The following is a 13,738-nucleotide window of genomic DNA, read 5'->3' as shown; positions in this document are numbered from 1 at the left end:
AATTGTAATTATTCATTCCATAAGGTTTTTTTAACCTATTTGTTAAGTATAGGCTTTAAAAATTAGCTTCTCAATGATCATTTAAATTAGTCCTTGCAAATAATTTTAGATTATTATATATGGAAGAATGCTACATTCTTATGTTAAAAAGGAGAATTATTGATTAATAAGTATAAGAACATAACTACATTTCAGTAAATAGCAGCTTTAATCTTCTGAGAATACTATTTAAATCAGATTTGCAATGCCTGAAGGAAAAGCTCGGTTTATTTTCTTATTTTGTTTGATTTGACTACATTCTATTTTCATTAACATTTTCTATTTGACCTTTTGAGTTATAGACCCCTTCTAACCTAAAAAGATGTTATTATGAAAGAATGTATCTGTTTGCTTTATATCTTTGAAAGTGAATACTGTTTTATTGCTATTTGAAAGTATTACTTAAAAGATAATGGTGTCCAGGTTTGATGCACGATACTGGATGCTTGGGGCTGGTGCACTGGGACGACCCATAGGGATGGAATGGGGAGGGAGGAGGGAGGAGGATTCAGGATGGGGAACACATGTATACCTGTGGCGGATTCATTTTGATATTTGGCAAAACTAATACAATTATGTAAAGTTTAAAAAATAAAATTAAATTAAAAAAAAGATAATGGTGTGAAATTTCAAATGAAATGACAAAAACATTTGTTTTTTCTGTTAGTGAGTTTTAACTCAACTTTGGGTAGTTTCTTACTAAGACTTGTTAGCTATGTATAATTTCTATAAGCAAAATGACCTGTTTTATGTTATTTTAAGGCTTCCATGATATTTTTTCTAATTATATCTATTAAATTTAAGTAGCATAAAATAATTTTTAAATAGACTTTCTCTTGCATCATTGCAATATACAACACCTTTTTTTAATATGAAAGAGATGAAAAGTCTTGTGTTGGTCCTTGAAGAACCCATAATCTAATGGAAAAGATGGACAAAGGGAAAATTGAAAAATTGTATGATGACTGCTCTATGGGTCCACTTAAACATTACTGCCTCAGAGACCAATCAACTAGGTTTATCCCCTTATAATATACTGCCTTAGTACACTAAATTGCCCCTATTAAAAATTATTCCACATTCTGTTTGCCAATTACTTTTTCAAATCTATCTTCCTGATAGACCATAAACTCTATAGAGACCTATATATTTTTCTTGTTCACCTTAGTATCATCAATGCCCAGCACCATTTCTGACATGTAACAGCTGCTATATGCATTCATGTTGAATGAATGAATGAGAGTTAATGATGAATGAGCAGTATAAATAGGATGTTCTATTATTTAACCTAGACCAGACAAATTTTAAGTGAGAACTCAACTAAGCTGTAAAGGAAAGTCCAGATAAATATGGACAGGAAAGGCAGAGCACACACAAATGGACAGAGGTGACAAGGAGCACAGAGCTGTTGTCTGGAATGGCTAGAATATGCATAGAAGTGTGAAATTACAGTGATGCAGAGTATCTGTTTTTTATTTGCATCTTAACCTTTTTCTGCACATCAAGCAAGTAACATGCTCCTTGCTCCTTGCCTAGACTGTTTCTTTCCAGGGAAGAAAAACAGCCAGAAGTTGATGGCGCTTGTTGCATTTGGTAAGATCATAAATGCACTAAAAAAATATGTTTAGTCCCAAGAAAAGTAGCATAAGGGGAGCATGCTTTGGAAGACAAGGAGAGAGTAAGAAGAGAGACTCCTTGAGACAGATAATGAGAGCTGGTTGTCAGTATCTTAGGATGACAGTAAGGACTGTGCTACGGACCCAGAGGCTGTCAGCTTCACCAAAGATTCCTGTGCCTCAAGCATGGGATGGACAGCAAAGAGCTTTTAGGGTGAGAACCCCACTGAGAGACCATGCTGGCTGAGACACTGGGCATCACAGGGATGACCAGGAGAAGCAGATGAATCATGACCAGATGAACGTCCGTAATTTGGGCATTTGCAACTCCCTGGAACTTTGGGATAACCTTGAGGTGATAGAGTCCATATTTACTAAATGACTTTCCCACTTGCCCAGAAGGACGGAAGCTTAGACAGGATTAAAGTACGTTTAAGAAAATTCAGAAATGCAATATCTCTTGTTATTTGAATTTGTAAATTTAGATTCATATGTGCTACTTAATTAACCAAGAGAGTTAGGTTGAAAGGCATCATTTAACAAACTAATATGTTTCAACCGATTCGGAGGAAAAGTCAGCCACTGATGGTTTTCAATTAGGGAAATTACAGGTTTACATTAAATTTCATAAGTATCACCCTAATGGTAATAGAATTTTGGGTTGGCTAGCGATCAACTAGTGGGAAGTTGCCTAGGTTTGAGCAATGAAGCAGTCGAGAGATGATGAGTTGAACCTAAGATTTTAAGAATAGAAAGGAACTAGTGACAGGAGTGGAGAAGGCAATGGCACCCCACTCGAGTACTGTTGCCTGGAAAACCCCATGGATGGAGGAGCCTGGTGGGCTGCAGTCCATGGGGTTGCAAGAGTCGGACACGACTGAGCGACTTCACTTTCACTTTTTACTTTCCTGCATTGGAGGAGGAAATGGCATCCCACTCCAGTGTTCTTACCTGGAAAATCCCAGGGACAGGGGAGCCTGGTGGGCTGCCGTCTCTGGGGTCGCACAAAGTCGGACACGACTGAAGCGACTTGGCAGCAGCAGTGACAGGAGAGATACTTAGAATATAGAATCATCATGATCAGGTGTGTATGGAATCTCAGGTAACTCCCAGATTTCTGGTTGGTCTGCAGAGTTGAGGCTAGGAGGACAAAATTCGATGGTATCATTTGTACAAAAAAAGATGAGTGTTGTGCTGCCAAGAAAAGGAAGAAAATGATCTGAAACTCAGGGGAGAGGAATTTTGGGCTCATCAGTAAAGTTGAAGGTTGCGGCATGTATATGAGACGTAGCTCAAGAGATGCAGTGAGTCACAGGGCTGAGAAAGGAACTCTGCTCATTCAGAAAGAGAAGCTTGGTAGAAGGTTGAGAAGCAGTGAGCGGAATGCTAGAAGAACAGGAGAGAATGCTGTAGCATATTCTTGGGAATTTTTTACTCCCATGATTGCTTTGTTCTTAAAAAATATAAGAATAACTTCAGGAATCATTTCATGAACAGCTTACTTAACTTCTGGAGGATGTAGCATCACCTGCCTTTTGAATACTCAAGCTGTATTTTCTCAGGCACAGTTTTGCATGAAATTGTTGAATGACAGCTTCCTTATCGAATTTCTGGCATGAAATGGACATCCCAAATTGAGTTACAGGTTGTTTCCTGGTTTTAATTCTTTCAGTGATTACAAAATGCCTTATCCCATCCACAACCTTTCCTATAAGTATTCTTTGGTGTTTCCTATCTTCTAAACATTCTAAATGGGGCGGGGGTCGGAAGAGAGAATAATCCCAACTTCAGGCAATTAAAAATATCACATATTATAAATATGAAGTTTAAAACAGTATCAGTGTGTTTTCCAGTTTGCACTTCACTTTGATCCAAAGAAAAAAAGCCCAGGATTTTAGGAAACTAAGCAAATTCCAATGATCAAAGCAGGGGAGTGCGTGAAAATTTTCCATGTAGGTAACAGAAGAATTTCAGCGGATCAATATCATGATATTGTTAATTACAAAAGGAAAAATCTATTAATTTTAGTGAATGAAGATACACCCAGCTTCATCCAACCTTAAGACTCTCCTCAGTAATTATATATAAGAAAAATCAAGACTCGAAAGGATTTATTTGGACAATGAACCGCAAATACCTATGTCCCAGGTCTTGATCAATGGCACAACACAAAACATGAATTCTAATAATACATCAAACTTAAAAGGAAGCATCACTAGGAGAGGTTGGGGAGGTATGGCTAGGGCAGGGTCTGGGGATTTGCCAAATTATTTAATTTCCCAGGATTTTGTCATCTGGAAAATGGAAGCTTTAAACTAGGTAGTCTTTATGACCCCCACCATCAGAAAGATGCCAATAAGCCCAGATTTTCCTGAGCTCAAATTTTTGAAAATAAATTTATGCCCCTGGATTTCATCAAAATTATGGATGGGAAAACATCCATTGAAAGTGCAGGAAAATTCTATTTTATTATCTAAAAGAAAAATTGAGCTACACTTTTTAATAGACTACCCTAATGTATCTGTGTTACAGAATGGCTATGATTAAAAACTCAATTTATGAACCACAGGGACACATTAATTATGACTGGAACAATAAACATAGGCACAGAAGAGATAATATGTTTTCTGCACAAATTATCCTGCCATAGGAGAAGGCTGGTTCAAATTTTGTAGCATGGTCAATCCTTCCTTTTCTGAAATGGTATGACTTTCAAATGGTTTCCCTTTGTTGGGTGGACTTCACAGATGATGTTTGCTTTCTGGCTTTAAAAAATATCATTCAAAAAAATAAAAATAAAAAATATCATTCAGTTGTCACCACAATGTCTTAGAAAATTTGCAATTTCATAGGTTTTTCTTTAAAGTGAGTTATCACAATGGTGCTATTTCTCTCTCAATGGTCTAACCATGCATTCAACTAGATATTCAAGGTTCAGAAATGAAGCCAAGTTGAATATTTATCAACTGAACATAAATGATGTACCACCTAAAAATCACTGTTGCTAAATAATATAGTCTCTAATTTATAGTAAAGGAAATTGATGTTCAAAAAGTTAAAGAACTTATAAAGCCAAGCCAATTTTAAGTGGCAAATCTGAGAACTGAACCTCTGACTTTATAAACTTGAAGTCCAGTATATCTTCACCAGATCATATGGTCTTCAACTACTCTCTCCTGATCATTAGTATGACTAGGACTTATGGGCTTGTATTAATACTAACCTGATTCATTATTAAGTTTCCATGGTATAACTCAGAGTTAAAATGCTTCAAAGGATACCAAGGCGCCACTAAAAAGTTATGACTTGAGAAATTACTCCCCAAAAAGCAATTAATTTAGATTATTTCAGTGTTACCTTGAAAGAGTATTTAACACTTCTTGAGGGCTTGCCACATTTCTCTGAGAACTTCACAGGGAGGATTTATCTAATCCTCAGAAGAACTCTATGTCATAGGTACATTGTTCCCTCCCTTTTTAACAAATGAGGAATCTGAAGGACAGAAGAATAAAATACAAGCTAAGACGTCTGCCTCCATGCTCCACATCATTCTCAGGAGGGGATAATGGAAAAAAGGATCATAAAACTTTATCCAGTTAAGGACTTATATAATACACTTTGGTGGAACAAAGGAAAAATTCTGTAGAGTGAAGCACTGAGGAAATATTACTGTTGGAGCATCTGAGAGTCAAGTGGTGACCACACAGTGACCATAGGAAGACAATGTGAAATGGCTAGAAGAATAGGGGACTCTGAAGGCACATTGCTTCATAGCTTCATTTGGGAATTTGTGAAGATAAGTTCGCAAGGGAAAGCATATGGATTTGAATCAACCTGACGACCAAAGTGTGCGGAGAATTGCTGTTTCCATGTGACTGAAGTTACCCTGTAAGCGTGGAGGTACTCATTGCTGAATCCATGTACCAAGAAACTTATAAAAGAGCCAAGAAATTCTCTCTCTTCCCACATAAAATAGCCATATGGCCATGGCATCACCATTCCACTCCTCTGAGCTCTTATGCTCAGGATCTGATGAGCCAGAAAAGGTAAAGATAAACATTTGATTGAATTTATGAGCCACGTTTAGAAATGGAAAGGATACCAACATCAAGTTCATGGAAAAATGAGATTGCTCTTCTTAAAATATGCGATGTCTTGCTAAAGGACATAGTAAAAAAAACCACCAAAAAAACACATGCTCATTGCCACAACAGGCCAAACAAATGAAAGAGAGATGAAAATAAAGCAAGACTGTAATTTTTCAAAGGAAGAATTATCAAAAAGATAATACAATATTAGAATAGGCTCTACTTTTTAGCCAAGAGGGGTTGTTTAGCCTCTGTTTCAGAATATCAGAAATGATGTTGTTCATCCTTATTGATTAAAAATTCAGATGTCTAAAGGTAAAGATTCTTTAGAATTCCAGTATTTAATTTTAAAAAATCCATATTTTGCTATAAACATTGTCTGAGCCAAAGTCCAAACATGCTTCAATTTCCTTGTTGACACTGTATTCTTTTAAAATAGAATAAAACTTTCATCTAGCCAACAAATTAACTGTACATATTTTGTTTAAAATCTGTGAATTTAGTAGTGTCTTAGATTCACTGGGTGATGCCTCTAAAGGATACAAATCATGTTTTAAATGCAATTTACATATCAGGGAAGAGTCTATCACAGTTATGATTCCATTAATGCACTCTTTGGAAAAATCAGAAATATTTAATTCAGCTTTAAAAATAGGCATGAAAATTGAAGACAGTTTTCTTTGGTAAGTTTTTAGTGGTAATTCCATTTCAGCAGGAAAAACAAGATGGAATTCTTCTACTGATTTCAGGCCCCTTTCAGTACTCCCTATTTACAGAGTAGAACTTAATGAGTATTTTTAACATTCGGTGGGAAGTTACAATTATGTAACTTGAGTATATGATCTGCTTGCTAAATCATCCATTGTTATATGGATGGGGACGATTACCCAGTCCTATGTTCAGTATCTAACCAGTATTTCCAGAGGAACCACAAATTAAAATCCATGTGAGTCTAACCTTTGGTCATTACATACTGACATCAAGTACTGTTTCATACGTGTGTCACATATACGACCTCACACTAAGAACAACCTCAGGCAAGATGGGTACTATTACTTTTTTATGAATGGCAAAGCCAAGACTCAGTAGGCTTTTACAAAATGAATTAGCAGAATTGCAGAATTTTGAGGCTAATTCAGGTAGTTCTATATAACTGTAAAGCCCAGGATCCGTGCAGAAGGCCGCGTCAGTTTAGTTCAGTTCAGTCGCTCAGTCATGTCCAACTCTTTGCAACCTCATGGACTGCAGCATGACAGGCCTCCCTGTCCCTCACCAACTCCCAGAGCTTGCTCAAACTCATGTCCATTGAGTCCGTGAGGCCATCTAATTATCTCATCCTCTGTAGTCCCCTTCTCCTCCTGCCTTCAATCTTTCCCAGCATCAGGGTCTTTTCAAATGAGTCAGTTCTTCGCAAAGAACTGACCAAAATATTGGAGTTTCAGCTTCAGCATCAGTCCTTCCAATGAATATTCAGGACTGATTTCCTTTAGAATGGACTGGTTGGATCTCCTTGCAGTCCAAGGGACTCTCAAGAGTCTTTTCCAACACCACAGTTCAAAAACATAAGTTCTTCAGAGCTCAGCTTTCTTTATGGCCACATGGCCTCATATTTATCAGGGAAGGTCCCTAGGTACTCATTTGATACACAGTTTGCTTTTGTAGGGTCATTATTTGTGTGAATTCATTGCTTTGAGGTAGTTTGCCTTCAGAGGCCATGCTCACCCCAAACTGCATGAAAAATACAGGCTGTTTTTTGTTTGTTTGTTTGTTCATTTATTTAATAAAAATAGTAAACTTTTAACACATCTTAAAGTTCTGATAGGATGCAAGCAGTGACATCACTCAGAAAAGGATCCTCCTTGGCAAACATTACAGCCAATTGCATGAACAAGCATTTCCAGGTAGCCTTTCCCCTCACCAAGCCAGACACACAAGGTGTCCAAAGCATCACGTCCAAGACTGGCTCAGACAGGAGAGATACAGACTGATGGAGAGGAAGCACAGGGCATGGCATCAGAGGAAGGTGCTGAGAAGAGGAAGATGAAGAGTTCAAGTAGGACCACTAGCCTGACCACAGATCATTCCATCTCCTGCCACCTCCGCACCCCACTGTGCTTAGGACCCCATCCTTTCCACTGTCAGGCAGGCTTGTTCCACAAGACAAAGTGACCTGCTCAAGGGATTCTTTTAGCGGTGATCTTTATTTATTTTTTTTGTTCTTCAATTTTATTTTATTTTTAAACTTTACATAATTGTATTACTTTTGCCAAATATCAAAATGAATCCGCCACAAGTATACATGTGTTCCCCATCCTGAACCCTCCTCCCTCCTCCCTCCCCATTCCATCCTTCTGGGTCGTCCCAGTGCACCAGCCCCAAGCATCCAGTATCGTGCATCAAACCTGGACTGGCAACTTGTTTCATACATGATTTTAAAAGCACTGTGTTCTATAGGCATGACTATCATTCACCCTTGCACTGATTCAGCTGGTTGGAGTCCTGACACCAGGTATTCTCCTTGGCCAATTAAAAACTGCAGAAGACAGACCAGCAGAAAGTGAGAGCCTAAATAGCCACCTCAGGCACAGCCTCGGTCCCACCACTGTTTTAAGATTTCCTGTTCAAAGCGGGTGACAAGGTATCCCTTACTTAAATGAAACTCTAAGCATATTTAATTCCCTCTGTACATGAAACACAGCAAAAAAAATAACTTACCCAATTGACCATGTATGATCAACTTGTGTTTCGATGTTTATCTGATGACAGTACTCATTCAGTAAGTACTTATAGAGTGTGGACATTTATCAGGAGCTAGATTGGGGGTTGAAGATGCCAAGAAAAAGGGGACATTGTTCCTGTCAGAGCAAGACTTACTCTTGAACTGGGGTTGGGGTGCAAACAATTATAGAACATTTTACTAAAATCTGTACTTTGATTATGGCCCTGAAACTCTCCTAAGTGATTTCAATGTATAACTCATATAATTCTCCAAACCTTTTGGGTGTGTTTGTTGCTCAGTCGTACCCAACTCTTTGTGATCCCATGGGCTATAGCCTGCCTGGCTCCTCTCTATGGAATTCTCCCGACAAGGATACTGGAGTGGGTAGCCTTTCCCTTTTCCAGGAAATCTTTCCAACCCAGGGACTGAACCTGGGTCTCCTGCATTGCAGGCAGATTCTTTACCATCTGAGCCACCAGTTGCTATTAACTTTCCCACTTTACTGATAGAGAAAATGAGATCCAGACAGGTTAATTTATTTCAAGAGCTGAAGCTAGGACTCAAGCTCAGACAGCCTGGCTCCAGAGTCCACAATATGAGTCACCCTGCTTTGGAACACTAAAAATAGAGAGTGACTCTCTTCAGGGATCCAGGAAATACTTCTGAGAGATGATGTTAGAACTGAACTCTAAAAGATAGATTGGATTAGTCAAAGAACAGTCTTTCAAGACAAAACATACACCACATACTGAGGCATGACAGTTTGTTTAGGGAACTGATAAAGTCTATACAAATGACCTTTAAAATGTGTTCAAGAAATGAGGCAGGGAAATTCCATTAGGATGAGATGCGGAAGGGCCTTTTATATTTTGCTGAAGAAGTTTGAATATTCATCCTACAAACAACAGAGAGACAGCAGAGATTCCCAAAGCAGGTAAGTAGAAGTAAATGTTAAGCTGAAGTACAGGCTCATGGATTCTGATTAAATAAGAGAAAAAATCCAGTGTGGAGATTAGGTAAGCTTGGGGATTATGCAGACATGTCACAGTCAACATTTTGATTTTAAGACTTGTTCTGGCTACAAACAACAACAACAAATCAGTCGAAGAGATGAAACAGAGAGCGGCTGGGAAGGTATTCAGAAAACCATTAGCATGTTTCAGCAAGGCACCCTTGATTTTAAAGTGCATGATTTTAAGAAATATAAAAAATAAAAATGCTTTCAATTAAATACTATGTATCATAAAAAGCATTCCAATTTCACCAATGTTAAAATGTAAGACTGAGTGCATCTTAGAATCTATGAAAGATGGTAGTAGGTTTAATTACTTATACCAGTCACTGAGTTCATTAGAACCTAAATTCACCAAATGCTTATTGAATATTGTTGTATAGAAATACAATGGATATGCTGAGAGTAAATGGCAATAGTGATTAAGGGAAAGATAATACGGGATATAAGATCTTTTAGAAATGGACTTTTGGGGTTTTGTTGTTCTACTGAATGCAGAAAAAGAAGGAAAGAAGCTTTAAGGATAGCTGTTAAAGGTCTAAGAAGGCTGACCAAAAGCCTTCTTATGAAAATATTGGGCCATGGCATTATGAGTTTGATATTGGACATGCTGAGGTTGAAATAAAGATAGGTCTTGCATGTGGGAATGTTAGCTGGTATTTAGAATCAGTGCCTGGTTCCTGTTTAAAATAAGAGGAGAGGGTTGGACAAATTAATTTAAGAAGCATCCAAGTCATGTGGTCAGTGACACTGTGGAAGCAGATGGAGCCACCTAAAAGTCTTGCCAAGAGGTAATATTGGCTTGAACTAGGGGAAATCATTGTGAATAAATGAATGGAGATGGATTCAAGAAATACTATGAAGACAAAGTTTCTCAGTCTTGATGCTGAAAATGTTTAAGGAGTGGGAAAAAGGTGGTTCTATTGAATGATATGGCAAGTTAAGAAGTACAACAGTTTGGCTGATAATGAGGAAAAATTTCAATTCTAGATACACTGTGTTGAAAGTGCTGTCAGAATATGCAAGTGAAAATGACCTAAGAGTAGTTTATAACCTGTATTTCTGCAGACGGGTCAGATCTAGAGAGAGAAATTTGGGAGTCGTCTATTCATAGTGAAAGCTGTTGCTGTGGTATAGAAGATTGTTGAGAAAAATATAAAGGGATGGTAGAAACAATTTAATCATAGAACCTGAAAGTAAGTTATATTTAGGTGAAAGAAGTAATTCTATCTGATATAAAATAATATTATTTAACAATAAATGACTTATTTAATGATAAAATGACTATAATTTATTGAATGCTTATATGTGTGACCATTTTACCTCTGATATTTATAATACTTCTAAATAGCTGCATAGGAGATACTCAAACCTCCATCTCATAAATGAAGAAAATCTGAGGTTTAAAAACTTTCCTAGGGTTACATATCTAGGAAGTGGCTGGTGGCTCAGATGATAAAGAATCCACCGGCCAACACAGGAGACATAGGTTCAATCTCTGGGTTCAGGAAGAGCTCCTGGAGAAGGAAATGGCCACCCACTCCAGTATTCTGGCCTGGAGAATTCCATGAACAGAGGAACCTGGTGGGCTACAGTCCATGGAATCGCAAAGAGCTGGATATGACTGAGTGACTATTTACTTAAATACTCACATCTCCTTCTCATAAATGAATAAAATCTGAGGTTTAGTAAGTTTCCAAGGGTTACGCCTCTAGGAAGTGGCTTAGTGGGGATTTGAACCTAAGACTCTTGCTTGCAAGCCCTCCTGCTTCCCAATGCACTCCAGCCTGCACAAAGCCCACCTTCCTGTCACTGTCCAATATTGCCCCTCTTCTTTACAGAGCTCATGTAACAAATCTAAATGCTTAGAAAGGACACAAGTAAGTACAGTGTTTGAGAGACTTGAGCTGATATTCCTAATGCTATCTCGAATCATCTGCTTCTGACACTGTTACCCTTCTTTCAACTATGAAGAGACATTCTTCACTTCTACAAAAAGCTTTTCTTAGAAAAATATGACCCTCTTACACTATTTTCATTTTTCCCACTTTTGACTGAAACATAGAAACAAATATTTCTCTGCCATAAGAAAATAGCAATGTAATAACAGCAAAAGGTGCTTGAATTCAGCACCGAGGACACAGAGAATGGTAAAGACTATAGCAAAGTGGAGCGTAGAACCCCCATCTAGGAAGGTGGCAACCCCTCAAAGTCTTGTATTGCCAAATCCTCAGATTTTTTTTCAGGGAAGGTGCAAACTTAAAATGCTGGGTGAAACTGTCCATTTTTAATAAGATACGTTATTTTAAACACCATTAAAGCTAAAGGAAAATGGCCTATGAGTAGAATTAAATACTAAATGGTGCCTGTTTGTGAGGATAATTATGTAATCAAGTCAGATATATTTTGTAGAGTGGATAATTAAGAATTGTTGATATTTTACTGTCAGTGATGAATCCCTACTATGGCAAGACACTGCAGTGGAGAACCACTTAACTTGGAAGCATTCACAGAGAATTTGCAGAGTGCTGTACTTTTTTTCTTTTTTTTGGCTTTTGAGTGTTCCCCTAACTATTGGTTTACCTAAACTAGGCTGTCCTTTCAGCCCTCATGTTTCCATTCGTTTTACAAAAACATCGCAAGATGTCAGATGCATCACTAAATTAAAGTGTATGTATGAATAGATATTCACAAATTGCTCCCTCACCTCTGCTGTGAGCAGCACAGGAAAGAACCAGATCTGTTACCCTTGGCGCATGCTCAGCCGGCTGCCCCAGTGGCGCTAGCGGTAAAGAGCCGGCCCGCCAGCGCAGGAGACGTACGTAAGACACGTGAGTCCCGTCCCTGGGTGGGGAAGATCTCTTGCGGGAGGACAGGAGGGCATGGCAACCCACCAGTATTCTTGCCTGGAGAATCCCATGGACAGAGGAGCCTGGTGGGCTGCAGTCCATCGGGTCACAAAGAGTCGGATGCAAGGGAAACAATTTAGCTGTTATGCGCGCACAGAGAAACCCAATGTAAAGACAATTCTTTAGGAAGGACTGTTTTCGGTGGTTGCAGTTGCCGATGAGCCCCTTGTTTTATCTTTGGGAATTTAGTGTAAACCATTTTCTAGTATGTGAAACTATTAGTTTCTCATGAGAGGGGGCATGTAGTAATAAACATTGTGTTGCAAACTAGATGAATTAGATTTACATTTAATTTCTGAGCAGATCAAAAAACATTCAGTTTTTGTATTTAACAAATGAGAAATGGCACAGAAGGAAATGGTGATCTAGACAGAACTCTGGTAGATACCTAAGTTTATGTTGATGAGATTTACCTTACCCCTTTAAAGGCTAAGTGAAGTGAAAGTTGCTTAGTTGTGTCCAACCCTTGACCCCATGGACTATATAGTCCATGAAATTCTCCAGGTCAGAATACCGGAGCGGGTAGCTGTTCCCTTCTCCAGGGGATCTTCCCAACCCAGGGATTGAACCCCGGTCTCCCGCATTGCCGGTGGATTCTTTACCAGCTGAGCCACCTGAGAGCCCTTTAATGGCTAAGATTTTGATATAAAATAAAAAGCATATATTTTAGAAGAGTGACCTGTTGACTGCCATTAGCCTTTGGTAAAGTAGTTGGGCACAAATTTCGATAAGAGGCAGGGACTGAGGAAACTTCCATCTGAATCCTTGTGGAAGTGGCAGAGCAGTAACAATGGGCTTTTTGCCATGTTCAAAAAGTTTGTTCATGGATATCCAATTTGTGTTGAGAAATGTTATTTTTCTTAGATATCATCTAAGCTCATTCAAGGGGAGTGAGAGGGCATGAAATTTTTGCTGCATTTATCTTTAGAAACAATTTTAAACTTTTTATGACATTTATGGTTAAAAATTGTAATTGAACAGATAGCATCTCTGTTGATTAATAGCTTGTGTGGTCTTTAAACAGCCTCATTTATTACATATTTGTATCTTGACAGAATTTTTCACAAATTAAAGATTTCTGTAGGTTGGGCACCAACCCAACTCAGAATAGTGTTGAAAAGGTTTTGTTCACTAAACTTATTCCAAATTTTCTAAGGTTCTATATTCTTGAAGGAGGATATAGTTGCTGATTTTATCAGATGGTTGTGCTGTAAAGACTCTAATATTAAAATGTGCTTCACTGAAAATTTATCCTTTGAACAGACGCCTAAGAAATTTATCTTGATTGCAGTGGAAGATGGCAATTTGGAACAATTATTTATTCTTATAATAACTCAAGAGCTTTTATCATCAAG

The sequence above is a fragment of the Bubalus kerabau genome, chromosome 1 (genome assembly GCF_029407905.1).
Source record: "Bubalus kerabau isolate K-KA32 ecotype Philippines breed swamp buffalo chromosome 1, PCC_UOA_SB_1v2, whole genome shotgun sequence".
Lineage (NCBI taxonomy): Eukaryota > Metazoa > Chordata > Mammalia > Artiodactyla > Bovidae > Bubalus > Bubalus kerabau.
The sequence above is the reverse complement of the archived record's forward strand: the minus strand, read 5'-3'. Positions refer to the sequence as shown.